Here is a 22002-nt window from a genome sequence, read left to right as displayed (position 1 = left end):
GGTAATCACTCTAGCATCCACAAAATGGAGATAGGACGCTGAAATTGTGGGAAAATGCGTCTTTTGTTTGCAGGCAGGTCAAGTTCGATGATGTGCTATATCGGTCCACGTTTTGGTATAGCCCCCATATAAAGGTACGCCCCGATTTACGGTATTTTGACGTTTTTAGCTACATTTTCAGACCGATGTAGCTATAATTTGACATTTAGGGTTCTTAAGTGTCAATAAACTTATATAACAAAAGTTGTGGACATAGGTCCACGTTTTGGTATAGCCCCCATATAACGGTACCTCGGTATAACGGATTTCGGTATCCCCATATAACGGATTTTCGGTATTTTGAGAATTTTACCTACAAGTTTTAACCGAATTATCTGTAATTTGAACATTTGAAAAATTATCAAGAAAGGTCGATGTACTGATACAGCTCCCATATTAAAGCACCTCCCGATTTTCAGTAATTTGATGATTTGAACTACAATATTAACCGAACTAGCAGTAATTTGGCATTTGAAGTTCTTAGTGGTCACAACACCTCTCCATAAAAATTGTCAACATAGGTCCATGTTCGCATATAGCTCCCATATAACGGTACCTCCCAATTTTCAGTAATTGGCAATTTTAGCTAAAATTTTTAACCGAACTAACTGTAATTTGATATTTGAAGGTTGTAATGGTCACCACACACATGCATCAACAATTTTCCACATAGCCCCAATATAACGATACTTCCCGATTTTCGGTACTTTGATTATTTTACTTAAAATGTTTAACCGAACGTAGGTCCATGTTTTGGTATAACCACAAAACAAACCTCCCGATTTTCCGTACCTTAGCTTTATTTTTTGGACGAACTTTCTGTAATTTGAAATTTAAAAGTCAACAAAAATTGTTCATTTAAGGTCATATTTTCGTATAGCCCACATACCTCCGAACTAGCTGTTAATGGCATTTGAAGTTCCCACGTTATGTACCCATTTTCGGTATTTTGAGGATTCTAGCTACAATTTTTAACCGAATTAGGAGTTATTTGACATTAAAAGCTCCCACCAAAATTGTCAACATGCATAGTTAGATATAGGCACCATAAAAAAGGGCCTACCGGATGAAACATTTTATGTACATTATCTGACGTACCCACTTAAAGTTGGGGACAGGAATGAAAACTAATTATTCCATTTTAGTTCAGAATATTTTATGGTGGAGGATATGAAAAGTTTGGCCCGGTCGAACTTAACGCTTTTTTACTTGTTTTTTTTTTTATTTAAGCATTTACAGTATACAATACTTAAGTGAACACAAGTAAAAAAGTATCAGTCGGCTTTGCCGACAGAGATATACCCTCAGCCTGTATATATTGAAACAACTTTTTCCCAAAAACGTAGATATTTTGGGGTTTTTAAAAATTTTGGGAATTTGAACCGACAAAAATGTTCATTAGGATTAGAGATCAAAAGTTTTTAGGAGGAGATATTAAAAGGAGTGGATCTACATTGACCATTATGGAAGTGGATCTCAAGCCACTTCATATGGTGCCATAGGGGGTTTTTACACCCTTCGGGATACGTTTGCCATCGGAATTGATGCAGCGAATGCAAGTTGCTTCACCAAAAATCAATGTGATTCGATAGCAGGTCTTAAAGTGAACTTTTTGTGGGAGGAACCGGATGGAGTGGACAAATATAGTCCATATTTGAACCTGATCTATTTCTAGTAGATATATTAGGATGTGTAAAGAATGGACCAATTCGGTCACTCCCTTCAAGAGTTACCGTATGAATACATTTTCCGAAAATTTTTGAACTTCTGTGGGGGAGGTACCTGAAGGAGTGGACATATATGGCATCTTTTCAAACTTAAACCATGTTTGGACAAAATATTACTAAAGCCAAATTTTAGACCGAATCGGCAGATCCGTTCTAGAGTTATCTTGCGCTCCAACCACCTCACATGGTGTCACAGGGTTTTTTTGCAACTTTCAGGCTATTTTCTCAGGAAGTATGGACTTGCCCCTAATAAAACTTGTACCGTCGTACGGAGGGCAGTGCATACAAGTTGCAAAAACAAAAATCAGAGCGATTCGAGAGATGGCCCTAAACTGAACTTTTCCGAAAATTTGTGTGGGAGGTACCCGAAGGAGTGGGCTGATTGAGTCTATATTGAAACATTATCTAAGTCTGCTACACATTTTACGATGGGCAATGTATGGATCAAATCTGTTACTCCCTTCAAGAGTTATCGTACGCAGAAATTTTCCGAACATTTTCGAACTTTTGTGGGGGAGGTACCTGAAGGAGAAGACCTACATGGACCATCTTCGAACTTAAATCAAATCTGGACAAAATATTTCGATACCCAAAATTTGAACCGAATCGATTGATCCGTTCGAGAGTTATCGTGCGCACCAGCCAAACAGACAGACAGACGGACGGACATTGGTAGATCTACTCAAAATTGTCTGAAACGGATATCGTACAAACATACTTGGGGTCTAAAACCATTATTTCGGTGAGGCACATTTTTGGTCGTATCAAAGTGTAAATACCCTGTTTAGCCTAAAGGCTGAGGGTATAATTAATACTTTATAAAATTTTGAAATTCCATTTTTACTAGATCTGTATAAATATCATACGGTATATGCGTTAATTTTAGAAAATCTTTTTGATCACCAAAGTTCATACCATCCCTATATCTACAAATTGCAGCAGCATGCGATTTAGTCATTGTTAATAGTAAAGTTCTGTATATTTTTCTGTGCTCCTTTACGTAAATTCACAACTAATGCTAGCTAGCATCCTTTGTGTTTTGCGTAGCTGCATGTGTTCATGTGTTCCGCAATGTTGGCGGTTCTTTGTTAGAGCAAGTTTTTGGTTAGTTACCATAAATCTAAGGCAACCAAACATCAAGAAAAATCTAATATCGCACAAAACAACATAGGAGCAGCAGTTTAATACAATACATCAGCAGCAGCAACAACAACAACAACACCAATAAAGAAAGTTTCAACCACCAACCGACCAACCAACATTCAACTACAGTGACATCAGCAGTGTCTTAACATGAGAGTTCACAAAACATTGAGTGACATGAAAACCGGAAACAGGAAACTTGTCTCTGATAGTTTGCCATAAACAGAAAATAATTAAGGCGCTTATAATTTAAGATAATCATGTGCTATGATGCATGATCATCGGTACAGAATGAACAAGTGCTTTCTTCTAAGCAATTCCCTTTGTGTAGTTGTGTTGGGGAATATATTATTTATTAGAATGCTTACATGATATGCATTTTGTTGTTGCTTCATTTGCTGGCAATGTTTTTAATGGTTCTTAAAGTTTAAAACAATTTTCATTAGTAATTAATGAGAAATATGTGAAATTGCAAATTTATCAGAAATTATTTAATAAAAACACATTAACATTTAATTAGAAATTAAGATTAGCTATACATCATTTACTACAAGTTTTCTATTTTAAAGCAAAGGCTATAGGCGGGAGGAGCCGGTGATACTCGTACCAAAGTAATTCGCCACCCTTGCATTTAAGACCAGATGGCATAAGGCTAATTTCCTAAATGTGTAAAGAAAGCAAGTATGTTGATGTATATTATCAAATAACAGAGTGAAGCCTTAAACATCCAGTAATTTTTTAATGTAGTCAAAACAACGCTAGAGGACAAACATGTAGTTCAATAGTCTCAAAGTTTAATGAACTAGGTAAAAGTTTAGGTCGAGGAAGATACCTTCGTATGATAAACTGACATTATTTACTGATATGTTTTCATAAAACAATTTTTGGTCCATATTTTATTTCCTGGAGGGTAGGGATGTAGTCAGAATTTTATTTCGGGACGGACCAAATTTGTGAAAGTTCATCTTAGCGAAAGATTTTTATTTAACAATGATATAAACCTTGTTTTAGGCCTGTATTTCTGATCAAATAATTTTCATTACTTTTTTATACCCTCAGAATTTATGCTAACGAGGGTGTATGGACAATATTTTTGAAAATTTAACATAGTTGAAGCCAAGTATTACCCTTTTATAACTCTCTAATTGTGGTTGTATATTATAAAAATTAAATATTTTTGAATAAAATGAAATGTTTTTGGACGTGGCAAAAAATACAACTAAAAAAGTATCAGTCGGCTTGGCCGACAGAGATATACCCTCAGCCTCGAACCTAAAGAAAAGAAAATTACACACAATACTTCTGACGTCTATATAATACGATGTACAACGTTTGGACCAAATCAGTTTCCCCCTTCGAAGGTTATTTTGGGCCATTATCTCTAGAAGTAAGTACATGCCCCTGAAAAAACATATACCGCCGTAATGGGGAAAGCGAATACAAGATGTTACAGCAAAAACCAAAGCGATGAAGTTCAAATTTTGGACCGTTTCGTCTGATCCGTTCGAGAGTTATCTTGCGCTCCAGTAACAACACCTGGTGCCATAGGGGTATTTTAAACCTTTCGGACTATTTTCTCAGGAAGTATGGACTTTCCCCTGAAAAAAACGTGTACTCTCGTAATGGAGGCAGCGAATACAAGTTTTTACAAAAAGAAGCAAAACGATTTGAGAGCAGGCCTTAAACTGCACTCTTTACAAATTTTGTGTGGGAAGTACTCGAAGGAGTGGGCTTATATAGTCCATATTTGACCCTGATCTATGTCCCGTAAAGATAGTACGATACGAAAAGTATGGACCAAATTTCGTTACTCCCTTCAAGAATATTCGTGCGCACGATTTTTCCGAACATTTTCAAACTTTTGTGGGGGAGGTACCTGAAGGAGTCGACCGATAGGGTCTAACTTCAAGTAAGTTTGGACGAAATATTATCAACGCTAAATTTTAGACCCAATCGGCTGATCCGTTCGAGAGTTATCGTGAGCTCTATTATACTTATTCAAACTTCGTATAATTTTAAAATTAAGACTCAATAAGTTTTGAATTGAATTTAATTTAATTGAATTACCCACTCCATAAGGGTTTTTAAAACTTTCGGACTATTTTCTCAGGAAGAATCTTGCACGAATACAAGTTGTTACAACATAAAACAAAGCGATTCGAGAGGCGGTCTAAACTGAACTTTTCCAAAATTTTGTGTGGGAGGTACCCGAAGGAGTGGACCGATAGAGTCCATATTCGAATCTCATCTATGTTTGGTAGAAATTTCACAATGTGAAAAGTATGGACCAAATCGGAACTTTTGTGGGGGAGGTATCTAAAGGAGTGGACCGATATAGCACTATGTTAAGATAAAATATTACTAACGCCAAAATTTGGACTAAATCGGTGCATCCGTTCGAGAGTTATCGTCGCACTAGCTAGCCAGACAAACAGACAGACGGACATTGCTAAATCGACTCCAAATTGTCTGAAACACATTTCGTCCAAACATACTTGGGGTCTAAAACCACACGGTGTGCCTTAACCAAATTTAAATGGAAGGTGCTTACACCTCGAAAGTTTTTGCTGATTGTGAAACTACAAGGCTCATAGATGAGAAATATCAAGAAACAAAAAAAATCGCCGGAGGGATTTTCAAATAAATCGCGATTTAAGTTCACATTTTTAGGAGTTCTTTAGGTTTTCACGATTTTGCTTGGAAAGCGCGAGTCCTATATAAATGGGCATTAAGAAAATGTTGTAGCTGTGAAAATTTGCTACAAGATTGTCCTTTATGATATTTTCGTAGGTTTTACCGTTTTTGTGATAGAGAAGTTCAAATTGAGACAAAGACCGCGTAAAGGAAAAAACATAGGTAAAAACACGTTGAAGCTAAACAGGTTTTTTACATTGCTATTCGATTTCTGATCAAACCATTCAAATGACGGACATCTGTCCAAAGTAAAAGTAGGAGAATACAAAATGAAGATTACACTTCTAATGTATCACTTTCCAAAATTTCCACTGCATCCACCTTTTATGGATGCTGACATTTTGAAGCCGGATTTCAGGTGTTTTTTGTATTTTTTATCTAACTGGGACGCGAATTCGGATATTTCGAAAAACCAATTATAGGATTAAATAACTCGCGATTTCGCATAATCTGATATGTATATTGAGTATGTAGCCCACACAGTAGCAGAGTAATCTACTGCCAAAGGCCAAAATTTAGTGCGATATTTTTTCTAAAAAACCTATTTTTTGGGTACAGTATTTACAATATCGTTTTTAGTGTACTGGTACCCCGCGATATTTTAGTTTTTCGACGATCCGGATCATATGAATCACAGATCGTAAAAATCCATCTACTAGAACGGCGGAAATGGCTACTGCAAAAATTGAAAAATTTGCGAAAAATGTTTTTGAAAATATCGCGGATTAAATCGCGTTTTCTGTGGATCGTTTCCTTTTCAATGAAGAAACTGACACATCACTCGAGTTCTTGCGAAAACAGTGGTTTAAAAAATTTAGTGCCATGGAAGCTTTATCAGATTTATCCCAAAAATAGTGTGTGATGCTACATCCACGGTTCTTGATGGATTTTATCGAAATAGGTTTAGATCGATGTATTTTTTCATGGATGATAGTGAAATCGGATGCGCATAAAAAGTGTATGCACTTTGTGCAAATTATAAGCGTTATACAGTTTGTTGCACACTAAACTGCAGATGATGCTACATCTTAGCGGCCAAAGTAAATCCTAGCAAATGTGTACAAATTAAAAGAGAAGAATTCGCTGTGTTGTTAAACCGCATGCGCATCAAGTGATTTTGAGGATTTCGCGATTTACACGCATTTCAAAAAGAACATTACTCGATACAGTTTTATTTCAAGAGTATACCCCATTAAAAGGAACCCAACATTTATTTGATCGATACCCATATCTTCCGCTAGATGTTAGTATGTATTCGAGAAGTGATTAGAATATAAAATTCGACTTTTTGCGTGGAATTTCTCTAAAATAGAAGAATAACTCCGACAAATTTTTCCTAAATTTTTTCAACTAACTCACAAAATAAATTTTAATAAATATTTTCTCTTAGAAAAATTTTATAAATTTCCTCAATATATCTTTTTGTTTTTGCTATAATATGCAAACCATTAAACGGATTTGTATAGTTTTGGTTTCATTTGAATCATCGCGATGTTTAGATTACGTACATATTTTTTTTAAATATTTTTAGGATGCGTAAACAGTTTGAATTTTATTCAAAAAAAATTTGCAAAGTACCAATTTGTTTAACTCTTTCTCAATTTCCCCGAAAACTTAAAACTTTTTCACTAATGTTATGGGGCCTCAGTAATCATATATTACGTAGGGAGCCCCTAATTAAGAGAGTTTTTCAATATAATGATTAGAGTCTTTTAAAGTTCTTTTTCTTTTTATCAGAATTGAAACCGCCATAACTTTTGCGCGCATCAACCAAAATTAGTATCTCGAACAGATTTAAGAATGGGATTTTTTTCCCAATCTTTGTACCAAAAATCTTTCATGTAGCTTAAAAAAAATTTTTCAATTTTTTTTTATGGAAAACTAAAAAATTTTGTCTTTTCTTCATATACTCGTACCCTCGTTAGCATAAATTCTGAGAGTATAAAAATGAATTGAAGCCATTTTTTTTTTGTTTTCCCTTGGTTTGTGCGTAAACCACACTTTTCACGATTTTCCTGTCAACTTTGCAATTTTCATTAGAATACCTCGTACTCCATTGCACATTTTGGTTTTTTACGTTCCAGTTCCAATAAATCATTCTCCGTGAAAATCCATTTACTAAAACGCGAATTACGAGAAATTCAATAGTATGAAATTCACCTAAAATCGCTTTTGAAAATATAGTGTATTTTAACGCTTTTTATGCGGGTCGTTTCCAGTGTTTTAGCGGAAACAGAGAAACTTCACTGATAAGGGAGCTACATTCATTTTATCCCAAAAATAGTGTGTGATGCTACATCCACGGTGAAATAGATATATATACAGTGTTGCGCATATCAAAAGCAACAAATCCAGGATTTTGCATTATTTAAATTTTTGGATCAGTTACAATTTTTAATATGTAATATTTTGTGCCCAGTTATTCTTTGTTATGTACAGAGAGCTTTCAGCAAGTTGTTTCAGTACTTTGTAGTTGGATGTAATCACAACAACAACAATATTGACTGATCCTCGAGAATGGGAAATGCAAAACAAAAGCAACAATAGAATATTATAAAAATTTTATTGTAGTCTGTGTTAATTAACTGTACTTTTGACTTAAATTTGTCTTTTGGAGCATGGCTGTGTAATTTTAGAAAGAATTTGCATTTGTTATCCTAACAGGGTTGCCACTTTCTACCACTTTTCCCATGGTATGGGGAAATATTAAAATACCCTCAAATTAAAAATTTTTTCCTCATAGAAAAATTAAAATTTTAAAATGTTCATTAGGAAAGTGGATTACAATCAATCATTCTTATGTTTACCGTGTAATAAAAACGTTAAACAACCGAATATTGGTAAACACAATGGATCCTGTTGTAAACCCCTTGAGGCCATCGGCACATTGTGGCTAAAAACGTCGGGGAAACTTCAAAAATAATGCGAATAGGAACTTCCAAGAATTATTTGGGGCTCTTATTTCCGATATATGGCCCAGAGTACTTCGCAAAAGAAGTTTTGAAAACGATTTGAAAAGCTACACAGCCCCCAACTCAAACTACACAACGGTCAAGAACCCATTGCTTCAACCAACAATGGGTAAAATATCATAATATGGCTAAATAATTCAAGTTTTTTATATTTTTTGTTATTAAATCTTATATTAAAGTATTATTCATTAAAAATTAAATAAAAAAATCATATTGTGTCGTTTAAACCATATAAAATATTGCATTTTCTACCAGTGTTTCCCAAATTGTCTTCCTTTTGGGTATGACAATGGTTTCTTGGCCAGTGTATAACTTTTCAAATTGTTTTCAAAACTTCTTCTGCGAAGTACCCTGGCCCATATATCGTAAATAAGAGCCCCAACTAATTCTTGGAAGTTCCTATTCGCATTATTTTTTAAGTTTCCCCAACGTTTTTAGCCACAATGTGCCGATGGCCTCAAGGGGTTACCAACAGGATGTATTGTGTTTAACAATATTCGGTTGTTTAACGTTTTTATTACACGGCAAACATAAGAATGGTTGATTTTAATCCACTTTCTGAATGAACATTTTAAAATTTTAATTTTTATATGAGGGAAAAATTTTTAATTTGAGGGTATTTTGATATTTCCCCATACCATGGGAAAAGTGGTAGAAAGTGGCAACCCTGTTAGGATAACAAATGCAAATTCTTTCTAAAATTACACAGCCATGCTCCAAAATACAAATTTAAGTCAAAAGTACAGTTAATTAACACCGACTACAATAAAATTTTTATAATATTCTATTGTTGCTTTTGTTTTGCATTTCCCATTCTCGAGGATCAATCAATATTGTTGTTGTTGTTATCCCATCCAACTACAAAGTACAGAAACAACTTGTTGAAAGCCTTCTGTACATAACAAAGAACAACTGGGCACAAAATATTGCACTTTAAAAAATTGTAACCGATCCAAAAATTTAAATAATGCAAAATCCTGGATTTGTTGCTTTTGATATGCGCAACACTGTAGGTATAGATTTTCATGGTGAACACTGAAATCGGATGCGGACAACTTTTGTATGCACCCTGCGCAAACTAGCAATGTTTTATAGTTTTTTGAACACTATGATGCATCTTAGGTTCCAAATTAAATTTCAAAAAATATTTACAAATTAAAAGATATGTTCTTGCTGTACATGAAAATCACATGCGGACAAAATGATTTTGATAATTACGCGATTTACACGTATTTTAAAATGCATATAAATAAAAATGGGTTATTTGACCTCTATTTCCATTTCAGAAGCCTTGAGATATATCCTCAGCCACCCAGTTATCTTCCTCAATGGGAAAGCTTTAATAACAATCTCTATAAAGCAAAATCCGTCTATTTTATTGGGAGATATAAGCAAAATGAAGGAATAGATATTTCCAATATTTTCAACTAAATTATGCATGGAAAAAATATTTTTCAAACAAAAAATTTTTGACAAAATTTTAGCACCGATACTTTAATACCAATCTGTATGATTTTAGTCTCATTTGATTGGCCGTGGAGTTTTGATCCACAACAAATTTTTATGTAATTTTAGGACCACTAAATGGACCTTAATTTTGAAAAAAATTGACTTACATTGAATAATTTATCAATTTTATGTACATTCCGCGAATTCTGTGTAACATTTTGCAGGTATTATGCAATCTACTCGCGGAAGTCACTTCGAGAGAACTTTTTTGTAACAATTGTGCGTTTTTATAATATTTTCTACTTAAAAAAGCGAAATAAAGCCGCCATAACTTTTGTCCGCAACAACCAAAAATTGGCTCGCCAGCAGATTAGTACTGTGGATTTTTTTCTTAACCTATGTACCAAAAAAATTGTAACCTTTTTTTTTTGAAATGGAATATGTAATAATTGACAATATTTGTGATATACACTTTCATACGGGCAAAATATGCCTCGTCGAAATAACGGTTTAAGACCCCAAGTATGTTTGGACGAAATTAGTTTCAGACAATTTTGAGTTGATTTAGCCATGTCCGTCTGTCTGGCTGGCTGGCTGCAGCGCACGATAACTCTCGAACGGATTAACCGAATCGGTGCACTCCTTCCGGTACCTCCCCCAAAAAAGATCGAACATTTTCGGAAAATTTGTTCCCACTATAACTCTTGAAGGGAGTAACCGATTTGGTTCATACTTTGCATATCTTGAAATTTACACAAGACTTAGATGAGGTTCCTTCGGGTACCTACTATACAAAATTTCGGATAAGTTCACTTTAAGACCTTCTCTTGATTCAGTTAGATTTTGTATTTAAAACATGTATTCACCGCCCCCATACGACGGCACAAGTTTCATCAGGGGCAAGTCCATTCGTCCTGAGAAAATAGCCTGAAAAATGAAAAAACCCCTATGACACCATATGCAGGGGTTAGAGCGCAGGATAACTCTCGAACGCATCTGTCGGTTCGGTCCAAAACTTGGCCTTCGTAATATTTTGTCCAAACTTAGTTTAAGTTGGAAGATAAGTCATATCGGTCCACAAAAGTTCCAAAATGTTCGGAAAAATTGTGAGCACGACAACTCTTGAAGGGAGTGACCGATTTGGACCATACTTTGCTTATCCTAATATATCTACCAGCTATAGATCAGGATCGAATATGGACTATATTTAACCACTCCTTCGGTTGGGTACCTTCCACACAAAATTTCGGATAAATTCACTTTAAGATCTGCGCTCGAATCACTTTATTTTTGATGAAACATCTTGCAAGCAGAGTCAAGTCCATACTTGTTGAGAAAACCGCCAACCCCCATATGGCACCATATGTAGTGGCTAAAGAGCGCGATAACTCTCGTCTGATTTGATCCAAAATTTAGCCTATTTTGTCCAAACTTAGTTTCAGTTCGAAGATGGACAATACCGAAGTGCAGTTTACGGTCTGTTGGAATATTCTTCGGAAATGTATATCGATCCTGTTCGTTGTGGTCCTGTTTAAAGCTATATTATGTTTTCCGTGGACAAGTCCATGCTTTCTGGCCTACCGATTCAAAAGTTATACCATGACCCACTGAAATGGACTATGTTGGTCCATTCCTTTAAGTACATGCTCCGCAACACTTTTGAGCTTTAATCCTAATCCACATTTTTGTCGGCACATGTCCAGAAAGGGCACCGGATAAGAGTATAAGTCGAAAAAGATGCCTACAATTTTGAATGATGATCTGATATTCTTTAGCTGGTGAAATGGACCATTACTTTTGTATGAAAAATATAAAAATTTTATTTTTGGTCGATATTTTAAGTCCTTGAGGACATATATATTTCGCAAAGTAGCCTGCATATGGAAAAAAAACCACTGACCTTTCCTCTGATGTAAATTGCAATAAAGTGTTTGCTAGATAACGGACCTACTGCCTAATATATAATTTTTATCCCATGCTACATATTGTCTCTCCAAAAGTTTATGTAACACCACGAAATATTTGTCCTAGACCCCTTATTTGGTATGCCAAAATTCATATCTCGACGAGATAAAGCGATTTACGATGTGTGTCCGTCCATTAAAAATTTTAAAAAAGCTTAAGCCCGCAATTATGGACCGATTGTAACGAATTTTTTAAGGAGGTTGGGTTAGGGCCAGAATAGAAAAGATTAGTTTTTGGTGATGATCGTGAAATGTTCAGGGGATGAAATGGACCAAAAACAAAATTTTAACCAATTTTGTAGCGGCTCTGTAGGTCAAAATAATAACCCGCAAAATTTTAAACAAAGTTTGAGTTTATGATAAAGAAGAAGCGTACAAACCAACGTGAAGATCAGATAATACTTAACGGGTTAAATGGACTGAAACTTGTGTGTGAAATTGGTAAAAATTTCAATAACGTAGCGGTTAAACAACGGAAGTAGTAGTACTACATAAGTGAGTTTCATTACATTTTAGTTTGTGTGAACTAAATTTTCCTGCTACAAAAATATCTTTGTCATGCTAGATAACTTTTTGGTTTTGGTCATAAGTATTATACATTACATCTCTGATATTCCGTGGAGAGCGATTGTCCAGGGATAGTGGTATAGGGTATCCCATGGTCGGCTCCGTCCGACTATAGACTTTTCTTACTTGTTTTAAATGACTTAAGACAACTTCTTGACCAATTTCCGCTTGCTTATAAAGCACTTTGCATAATAAATCTCAGTTAGGATATGTTGAATACAATGGGTTTATTAATAATCGCAAATATGTTTATCGTTTATCAAATTGGAGACACTCAACAGAACACTTCAACTACGTTTTGGTATTGATAGGTAGAATTCGTGGACGTGGGTTTGTTAGTAGACCAATTCTGGTCTGGAAAGTGAACCTGTTAATAGATGAATTGTGGAATTTGTTTTTCTATTTCCCGTCAAACTCTGGCTCCCAAACTGGTTATTTTCATAGTGAAACATCCAAACCCAAAGGTTGAAATTTTCATACAGAAATTCATTATTTTCATAAAGAAAGTTATTTGCGTAAAGATATTTTGGCGCCCAATCTTGAATATTATAATAATAAAAATTTTGGTCCATAATCGTGAATCTTGGATCTTATCATAAATAATTTCTTAAGACCAAAAGGTCTTGGCCGTGTAAATAATATTCCATTTAGGAAAAAATCGATGTACACAATTTGGTCCATTCTATGTTTTATACCCTAAATCTTTAGGCCAAACTAAAAACCATTACGAACAAAATAATGGTTTTCAGACAATTTGGAGTCGATTTAGCCATGTCCGTCCGTCTGTTTTGCTAGCTTGAAGGTACGATGACTCTCTAACGCATCAACCGATTCGGTGCAAAATTTGACCGTAGTAGTATTTTGTACAAACTTACATCAACTTCGAAGATGTCCCATATTCAAGAATTGTTTTGACTTTTTGCAACAATTTGTTCTCGGTGCCTTTATTACAACGGTACAAGTTTTTTTTCAGGGGCAAGTCCATACTCCCTGAGAAAATGGCCTGAAAGGCTTCCACACACAACTTCCCCAAAATGGTACGCGCAACCGATTTGGCTCAAACTTCGGATTTATTCACTCTGAAGACCGTGTGTTTTTTTAGGTCACAGAACAGAGCACAGACACAGTTTTAATTTGAAGACTCCATTAGAAGATTTTGAAAATGGATTTAAACATTTCACAATATTTAAATATGTTTATCTGCAATCACTTTTTCTCTAATAAATGCAATAAAAATAAATATTTAATTAGCAAATTATTTTGTCGTGTTTGTTTTGGATTTTAATTTTTCTTATTAGTTTGTCACTCATAAATATTTGGGGTTTTCGCTGTTTGCACTCAACATTCACTTTTAGTAAGAATTCCACTAATTTTAGTAAATATTAATTAAACCTGATGGATTGATTTGAACTGTATATAATTATGTATTGTAGGGTAATATGATTATTATCGTATGTCTTATTTAAAAATTTTAAATACACACTCACTTTCTCCTTTGAAAATAATTCTTAATATGTTATTTTAATATCTTAACATACAGTGACTGTCGCCGAAAATTATGCAACCTGAAATATATAATGTAAACGTTGATAATTTGGAAACGAGTTGAGATTTTTTTAACAATTCAAAAAAACAAATTCGTATCCTGAAAAGTTGTCTTTAAGATGGCATACAAAAATATACCGCTTACAATACCGTTATACTAAAACTTTACTGGAAACAGAAAATGGTCATTTTTAAATTGAGCATTAAAAATGATGCACCACAATAATCGATTAATAATTTCCAAATGTTTCGCGTTTTTTGCCATCAGAACGGTGAAATAATTGGCTCTCAATCGTTTTCAGTACTTTTGTCATTGATTCCGACAGAAAGAATGATGTTAATGACGTAATTGTGGCATGATCGTAATTAGTGTTTCTTCATAGGAAACTTGGCTAGAATTTTCTAGGTTTTTGAAAATATTTTCCAACAAATATCTGTGAAAAAATCATTATCGGTCATGTCTAAAGTACGTACAAACAATTTAATGATATATGCAAAGTGCTGTATCAGCCAGGCTTGCCCCCATACTAGACTAGTCTTTAACGGCATTGTCCTGATAGAGGAAAAATTCAGGGCATAGAACAAAAGTTGTTGTATTTTCTTTGAAAACAGTTTTAGAAACATTGTTAACAATGTCTTGGTCATGTTAGCTTTTATTAAAACAAAAGTTTCAATACCCTTTGTTGTCATTCAAACCCAAACAATAATACTTCTTACGAAGCCTTTGGTAGTGACACTTTATTTATTTAAACTCAGGTACACACCTTGCTTCCTCTTATTGTGGTGCATCATTTTCATTGCTCAATTTAAAAATGCCAATTTTTTCCGGTAAAATTTTAGTATAACGGTAATGTAAGCGGAATATTTTTGGATGCCATCTTAAAGGCAGACTGCAAAAAAGGATTGCCAGATCAATTAATACGAAAGAAGATAAAGATAATACTAAGCTTTAGTATTCTATTGCGATTATTTAGTAAACGGTTCTGTGATTTAGCTTTAGTTTAACAGTGATTTTTATATTTTTGATTATTAATTATTTATTTTTATTAATTAAATGTTGTGAAGTCCCGTTTTTTTTTAATAATAAGAAATTTATAATAATGCAAAATATTTAATGTAAGTTAAACGAAACACAATATTTCACAAAACAAAAAATGTAATGAAACATTTTCTCATCTGTTACTAGAATTGAATAAAAATACGCCCTTGAAAATGTTGGAAACAAGCCAACGAAACGTTGAGCAAACATGAAATAAATTAATTTATTTTCATTTATTAAACTGACCAAGAAAGCCCAATAAAACATCTATAAAACATTTTTTAATTGTTAAAAAATCTCAACTCTTTTCCATGTTATCAACGTTTACATTTTTTATTTCAGATTGCATAATTTTCAGTTACAGTCACTGTATATCCTGAGTAATCATGCATTTCACACAGTGCTTCTTTATTTCGACTCATTGAACTCTGAACTTTTTGAAATAACATTGACAATTTTTAAGATGTTCATCAGATGTTTCAGTTTGCAACATGAAACGGAATTCAAAAATATAAACAAGTACCAAAGACCACAAGGTCCACTAAAACCTTCAGAGCGCAAAGTATATATAGAAGTATTCTAAATATTGCGATATTTTGGGCTATTATCTCTGAAAGTATTGAATTCCCCTAAACAAAGAAGTAGAATGTTGTTGTCATGATTAGCTATTAAATAATATAATTGTTCCACAAACATCCCAGACGGGACAGGGGAGACTTCTCTCATATCAATGAGTGCACCCCGATTCATATTAGCTCAATGATATGGGACCTACTGTTTATCGCCGAGTCCGAACGGCGTGTCTTACGACACCACTTAATAGAGAAGTTTTACATGGCTGAAATACTCAGGAAATGTCGCCAACATTACTGAGGGGTATTTTGCCACCGTTGAAAATTTGATGTTGCTTGGCCTGGGATTCGAACCGCAGACCTTCTGAGTGCAAGGCGGACGTGCTAACCATTTTCAAGTGGCTTTAAACTAAATTAATGCCCAAATGAAGTTGAAATTTTGTAAAGGAGGTACCTGAATAAATGAATGGACCGACAAAGTATGCCGAGGTGCAAAGTTTGGGCCAAATCGGTGCGCACTAGCCAAGCAGACAGATGGAGAGGTAGGACTGAATCGACACTAAATTCTATGAAACGGATTTCGTCTGGGCATACTTGCATTTCAATAAAACATTGTATCCGAGGACAAATAAGATAGCTTATCCCGTTTTTGGGCAAGATAAACGAATTCGAATCACTGAATCACCAATATTAAATATTCCACTTTAATATACTGTCGCATTCACTTTGAATTATTTATTTGTAAACTTGGTCTAATATTTCCATTCCATTAGTTCTTAGTTATTTCACATAATATTATTGAACACATTTTTGTATTTTTTACTATTTTCAATGTAAATTATTTATTATTATAAAACATAACTTTTTATTTTAATATTGGTTTGATAATTTTAATTTTGTTGTTATAATTTTGACTTTCATCTGTTAAAGTTTGAGTTTATTTATTTAATTATTTTTCAAGTTTAAGTCTAGAAAAAATTGTTTTCTAATCAGACTTTAAGTTTTTTAAATAATATTTTTTAAACGTTGACAGCGGCATCAATCGTTAATGTTAAATAATAAGTTTTCAAACATTCATCAAAAAAATATTTTTTCAGGCATCGACACAGATATAGAACTTGGTTTTTTAATTAGAGAATATTTTTTAAGCACCTGGTTTCTTTAATGAATAATTTTCGACAACGTCAATTATTAAAGAACATATTTTCAAACATTTGAATTATTTAAATCACTATTTTTTATGCACCTGGTTTTTCACAGGGTATTTGTTGAGCACGTGGATTATTTATATAATATTTTTTTCAAGCACGATGATTATTTAAATAATATTTTTTAAAGCACGTGGATTATTTAAATAATATTTTTTAAATCACGTGGATTATATAAATAATATTTTTTTCAACACGTGGATTATTTAAATAATATTTTATTTAAATAATAGTTTTTTTCAAGCACGTGGCTTATTTAAAGAATATTTTCAAGCAGTGGCATCCAACGTGAATTTTTGAAATAATATAAAGTTGTCATTTTTCTGTTTTATTAATTAATTTTTTTTTTTTTTGTAATTTAAATTTTTGGTAAAAATCCCACTTTCAGGCTGTTCATCTTTAAATTTTATTATTGTTTAGTTGTTTTACATCCACACTATTTTTTCCCTTAGTTTTTTTCTATGAAATCGAAATCTTTTCTTTTCACACAGTATTGGAATTTTTTAAATTAAAGTAATGGTATTTATTCGAACAGTAGCCGATAGCTTTTATTGTTAGGGGTATTATATTTTCTTTATTATAATTTCTAATTATAGTAAATATTTTTAAATAAATAAATAAATTTATACGAACGTTCTAATTTGTTTGAATTTTTGATTTCTATGAACGAATTTTCATTCATATTTTATTACCTCTTCACTGTTGTAATCATATCACATTTCTTTTTCTTTTTACACAATTTCGTAAATTAATAAAGGGGTTTGAAAAGAGGTAAGTTTCAAAATTATTATAATAACATTGTTATAATTATAGATTTTAGATTTAAAAAATATCTATGTAGGCAATGGTGTTTTTTTTAATTTTTATAATTTAAACATTTATTTGGTTTCAATTTCATGCCGCTTAAAACTATTTATGTTGTTTTGTATTTATTTATTTTCATTGAATGGAAGCCACTTCATATTTCAATATTTTAATAATCAAAAACATCACCTTTTATACCACTTGAAACTATCAATATCATGTATTGCAAAATCATTTACATCATTTTTATTTTTAATTGAAGCCAATCTATAACTCAATGGCCTTTTTTTAATTTTCAAACAAATTCACCTTAAATCCATGACTATTTTAATTTCTTTATGAAATAGACGACAACATTTCTTAAAGCTACCTTTTTTCACGTTTGAATAACGAAACACCAATTAGATATTCTTTCCACACACAATTGAACATCTCTGGTTGAGTGTCAACGAGAGAATGAAAATTCTAATAAGGTTACAGGTTGTTTACGGCCCACACAGATATAATCATCATGGTAAATTTCTTCCTTTCTTTGTAACCGACGACAGACACACAGAGGATTCACGACTACACCACACTTTCTTTGTTTGCGTTAACATTTATCACCACCACAAAATTCACCACAATGATTAAATAGATGTTTTTTTTTTTTGTTAACAACAAAGAACGGTTCGTTTAGAAATAATATTAAGATTAACCGGCAAGTTAAACATACCGCCAGCCGTATTACAATGAACTTTATTCTTCTCTGTACCGACGTTCGAGAGGGAATGGCGATTGGTGTTTGTCAATTTCAAGGCTACTCCGACCGACACTCGTAAGGTTGTGTCAAGAAAGGACTTGTACTCTTTTTTCCTCTTTTCTGCAAATGTTTCATTGCCAAGATAAAGAAAACAACCGCTGTACTTCTAATTTCTTATTTTTAACAACATAATACAAAATGTATAGCATACTTTGAGGGAGAAAATCATAAAAAGACCCACCAAGAGAAAACACAAATGCTGCAGGCCCACACACAAAAAGTGAAAACATGAAACATGTGTTTTGTGTTGCCTATAGTTAGGCTGCTATGCTATGTTGCCATGACACACACTCGATTACCCTCAGAAGAAGCGGTGGAGTACAAACACACACTACACATGCACATGCGTGTTTTGTTGTTTCTCTGTTAACAAAATATCCTTCCAACAAACATTACAAATTGCTAGACAGACAGACGGCCAGTTTGTGTTAGACAGACAGTGAAAAAAATGTTACAAAACATTGCAACATCTGCTCAAAAGAAGAAAGGACACACAAAACGAGAGACAAGTGTTTTTGGATAAGACGACAGACATAAAGTGAAATTGGAAATAAAAACAAAATTCAAGCTAATAAAATACATAAAGCAAACAAAATAAGAAAACAAATAACCTAATAAAATACAAATATGGAAATTATTGAAGTGAATATCAAAGAGATGTAAAATTTTAACAAGTAAATAATATTTGAATATCAAAAGCCGGCATATTTTGAAGTGAAATATAATCGTCATATGTAAATAAATGAAGAATGTTTAAGAAATATAATAATGAAATAGAATATTTTTATTATTCCCTTATTTAAAGTCTCTTTTTACCTAAAAAGTAAGTGATTTTGTGAATATGTTTTGCAAATTTCCTATTAAATTTAGTACCGGCATTAAATATTGATTTTTCCATTACGGTAATGTGCAAAGATAGCGATAAAAAAACATACAGAGAAAAAATTGCATGGTAATATTCGTAGACAATACCTTCCGGTAAAAGTGGCGGTTTATTTTTTTCCCTCCTTTTTTGTCTGCCGCAAGGTATTACACATAAATAGCCTCTTCTACACATTAAGGGTAAGTAAAGTACATGTGGTTGGTAGATGTGTAACACAAAATTTATTGGGCCTTGTCAAGTAATCTAGTGTGTGGTATTTTGGGCAAATGATAACTAATAGTATTCAGAATTAGATCGAAAAAGTTGTTAAAAAATATTTTTCAAAGGTTGATTTTTTAAAGAATATTTTTTCTTGGATTTAAAAAAAATGTATTCAAGCATCAACAGACGTACATTTTTTAATGAATATTTTTTTCAAGCATCGCCTGCAAAAGTGGATTTTTTATACAATATTTGTTCAAGCTTCGCCAGCAAACGTGGATTTTTTAAAAAAATATTTTTTCAAGCATCGCCAGCAAATATGGATTTTTTAAAGAATATTTTCCAAGCATCGCCAGCAAACGTGAATTTTTTTTTAAATTTTTGTTGTGCAGCTTGGATTTTTTAAAGAATATTTTTTCAAGCATCGCCAGCAAACGTGGATTTTTTAAAGAATATTTTTTCAAGCATTGCCAGCAAACGTGGATTTTTTAAAGAATATTTTTTCAAGCATTGCCATCAAACGTGGATTTTTTAAAGAATATTTTTTCAAGCATTGCCATCAAACGTGGATTTTTTAAAGAATATTTTTTCAAGCATTGCCATCAAACGTGGATTTTTTAAAGAATATTTTTTCAAGCATTGCCATCAAACGTGGATTTTTTAAAGAATATTTTTTCAAGCATTGCCATCAAACGTGGATTTTTTAAAGAATATTTTTTCAAGCATTGCCATCAAACGTGGATTTTTTAAAGAATATTTTTTCAAGCATTGCCATCAAACGTGGATTTTTTAAAGAATATTTTTTCAAGCATTGCCATCAAACGTGGATTTTTTAAAGAATATTTTTTCAAGCATTGCCATCAAACGTGGATTTTTTAAAGAATATTTTTTCAAGCATTGCCATCAAACGTGGATTTTTTAAAGAATATTTTTTCAAGCATTGCCATCAAACGTGGATTTTTTAAAGAATATTTTTTCAAGCATTGCCATCAAACGTGGATTTTTTAAAGAATATTTTTTCAAGCATTGCCATCAAACGTGGATTTTTTAAAGAATATTTTTTCAAGCATTGCCATCAAACGTGGATTTTTTAAAGAATATTTTTTCAAGCATTGCCATCAACGTGGATTTTTTAAAGAATATTTTTTCAAGCATTGCCATCAAACGTGGATTTTTTAAAGAATATTTTTTCAAGCATTGCCATCAAACGTGGATTTTTTAAAGAATATTTTTTCAAGCATTGCCATCAAACGTGGATTTTTTAAAGAATATTTTTTCAAGCATTGCCATCAAACGTGGATTTTTTAAAGAATATTTTTTCAAGCATTGCCATCAAACGTGGATTTTTTAAAGAATATTTTTTCAAGCATTGCCATCAAACGTGGATTTTTTAAAGAATATTTTTTCAAGCATTGCCATCAAACGTGGATTTTTTAAAGAATATTTTTTCAAGCATTGCCATCAAACGTGGATTTTTTAAAGAATATTTTTTCAAGCATTGCCATCAAACGTGGATTTTTTAAAGAATATTTTTTCAAGCATTGCCATCAAACGTGGATTTTTTAAAGAATATTTTTTCAAGCATTGCCATCAAACGTGGATTTTTTAAAGAATATTTTTTCAAGCATTGCCATCAAACGTGGATTTTTTAAAGAATATTTTTTCAAGCATTGCCATCAAACGTGGATTTTTTAAAGAATATTTTTTCAAGCATTGCCATCAAACGTGGATTTTTTAAAGAATATTTTTTCAAGCATTGCCATCAAACGTGGATTTTTTAAAGAATATTTTTTCAAGCATTGCCATCAAACGTGGATTTTTTAAAGAATATTTTTTCAAGCATTGCCAGCAAACGTGGATTTTTTAAAGAATATTTTTTCAAGCTTTGTCATCAAACGTGGATTTTTTAAAGAATATTTTTCCAAGCTTTGTCATCAAACGTGGATTTTTTAAAGAATATTTTTTTCAAGCTTTGTCATCAAACGTGGATTTTTTAAAGAATATTTTTTCAAGCTTTTTCATCAAACGTGGATTTTTTAAAGAATATTTTTTCAAGCATTGCCATCAAACGTGGATTTTTTAAAGAATATTTTTAAGCATCGCCGGCAAACGTGTATTTTTTAAAAAATACTTTTACAAGCATCGCCAGCTAACGTGGATTTTTTAAAAAATACTTTTACAAGCATCGCCAGCTAACGTGGATTTTTTAAAAAATACTTTTACAAGCATCGCCAGCTAACGTGGATTTTTTAAAAAATACTTTTACAAGCATCGCCAGCTAACGTGGATTTTTTAAAAAATACTTTTACAAGCATCGCCAGCGAACGTGGATTTTTTAAAGAGTATTTTTTCAAGCATCGCCAGCAAACGTGGATTTTTTAATGAATATTTTT

At 32.7% G+C, this 22002-nt stretch overlaps 2 protein-coding genes across 2 annotated transcripts in view; one reads left to right on the top strand and one right to left on the bottom strand.

Annotated features, from left to right (window-relative positions):
- The window catches only part of LOC141398983 (uncharacterized), a 438842-nt gene that overhangs the window by 100483 nt on the left and 316357 nt on the right, over positions 1-22002 (bottom strand). The gene's annotated exons all lie outside the window — the stretch shown is intronic.
- Positions 18986-22002, top strand: part of fog (folded gastrulation) — a 423880-nt gene continuing 420863 nt past the window's right edge. The window contains exon 1 of the mRNA XM_073976874.1: positions 18986-19587. The gene's annotated coding sequence lies outside the window, so the exon portion shown is untranslated. The remainder of the gene's footprint in view (positions 19588-22002) is intronic.

The sequence above is a fragment of the Musca autumnalis genome, unplaced genomic scaffold, assembly GCF_047663935.1.
Source record: "Musca autumnalis isolate F117 unplaced genomic scaffold, ASM4766393v1 scaffold_3, whole genome shotgun sequence".
Classification (NCBI taxonomy): domain Eukaryota; kingdom Metazoa; phylum Arthropoda; class Insecta; order Diptera; family Muscidae; genus Musca; species Musca autumnalis.
The sequence above is the reverse complement of the archived record's forward strand: the minus strand, read 5'-3'. Positions and strand labels throughout refer to the sequence as shown.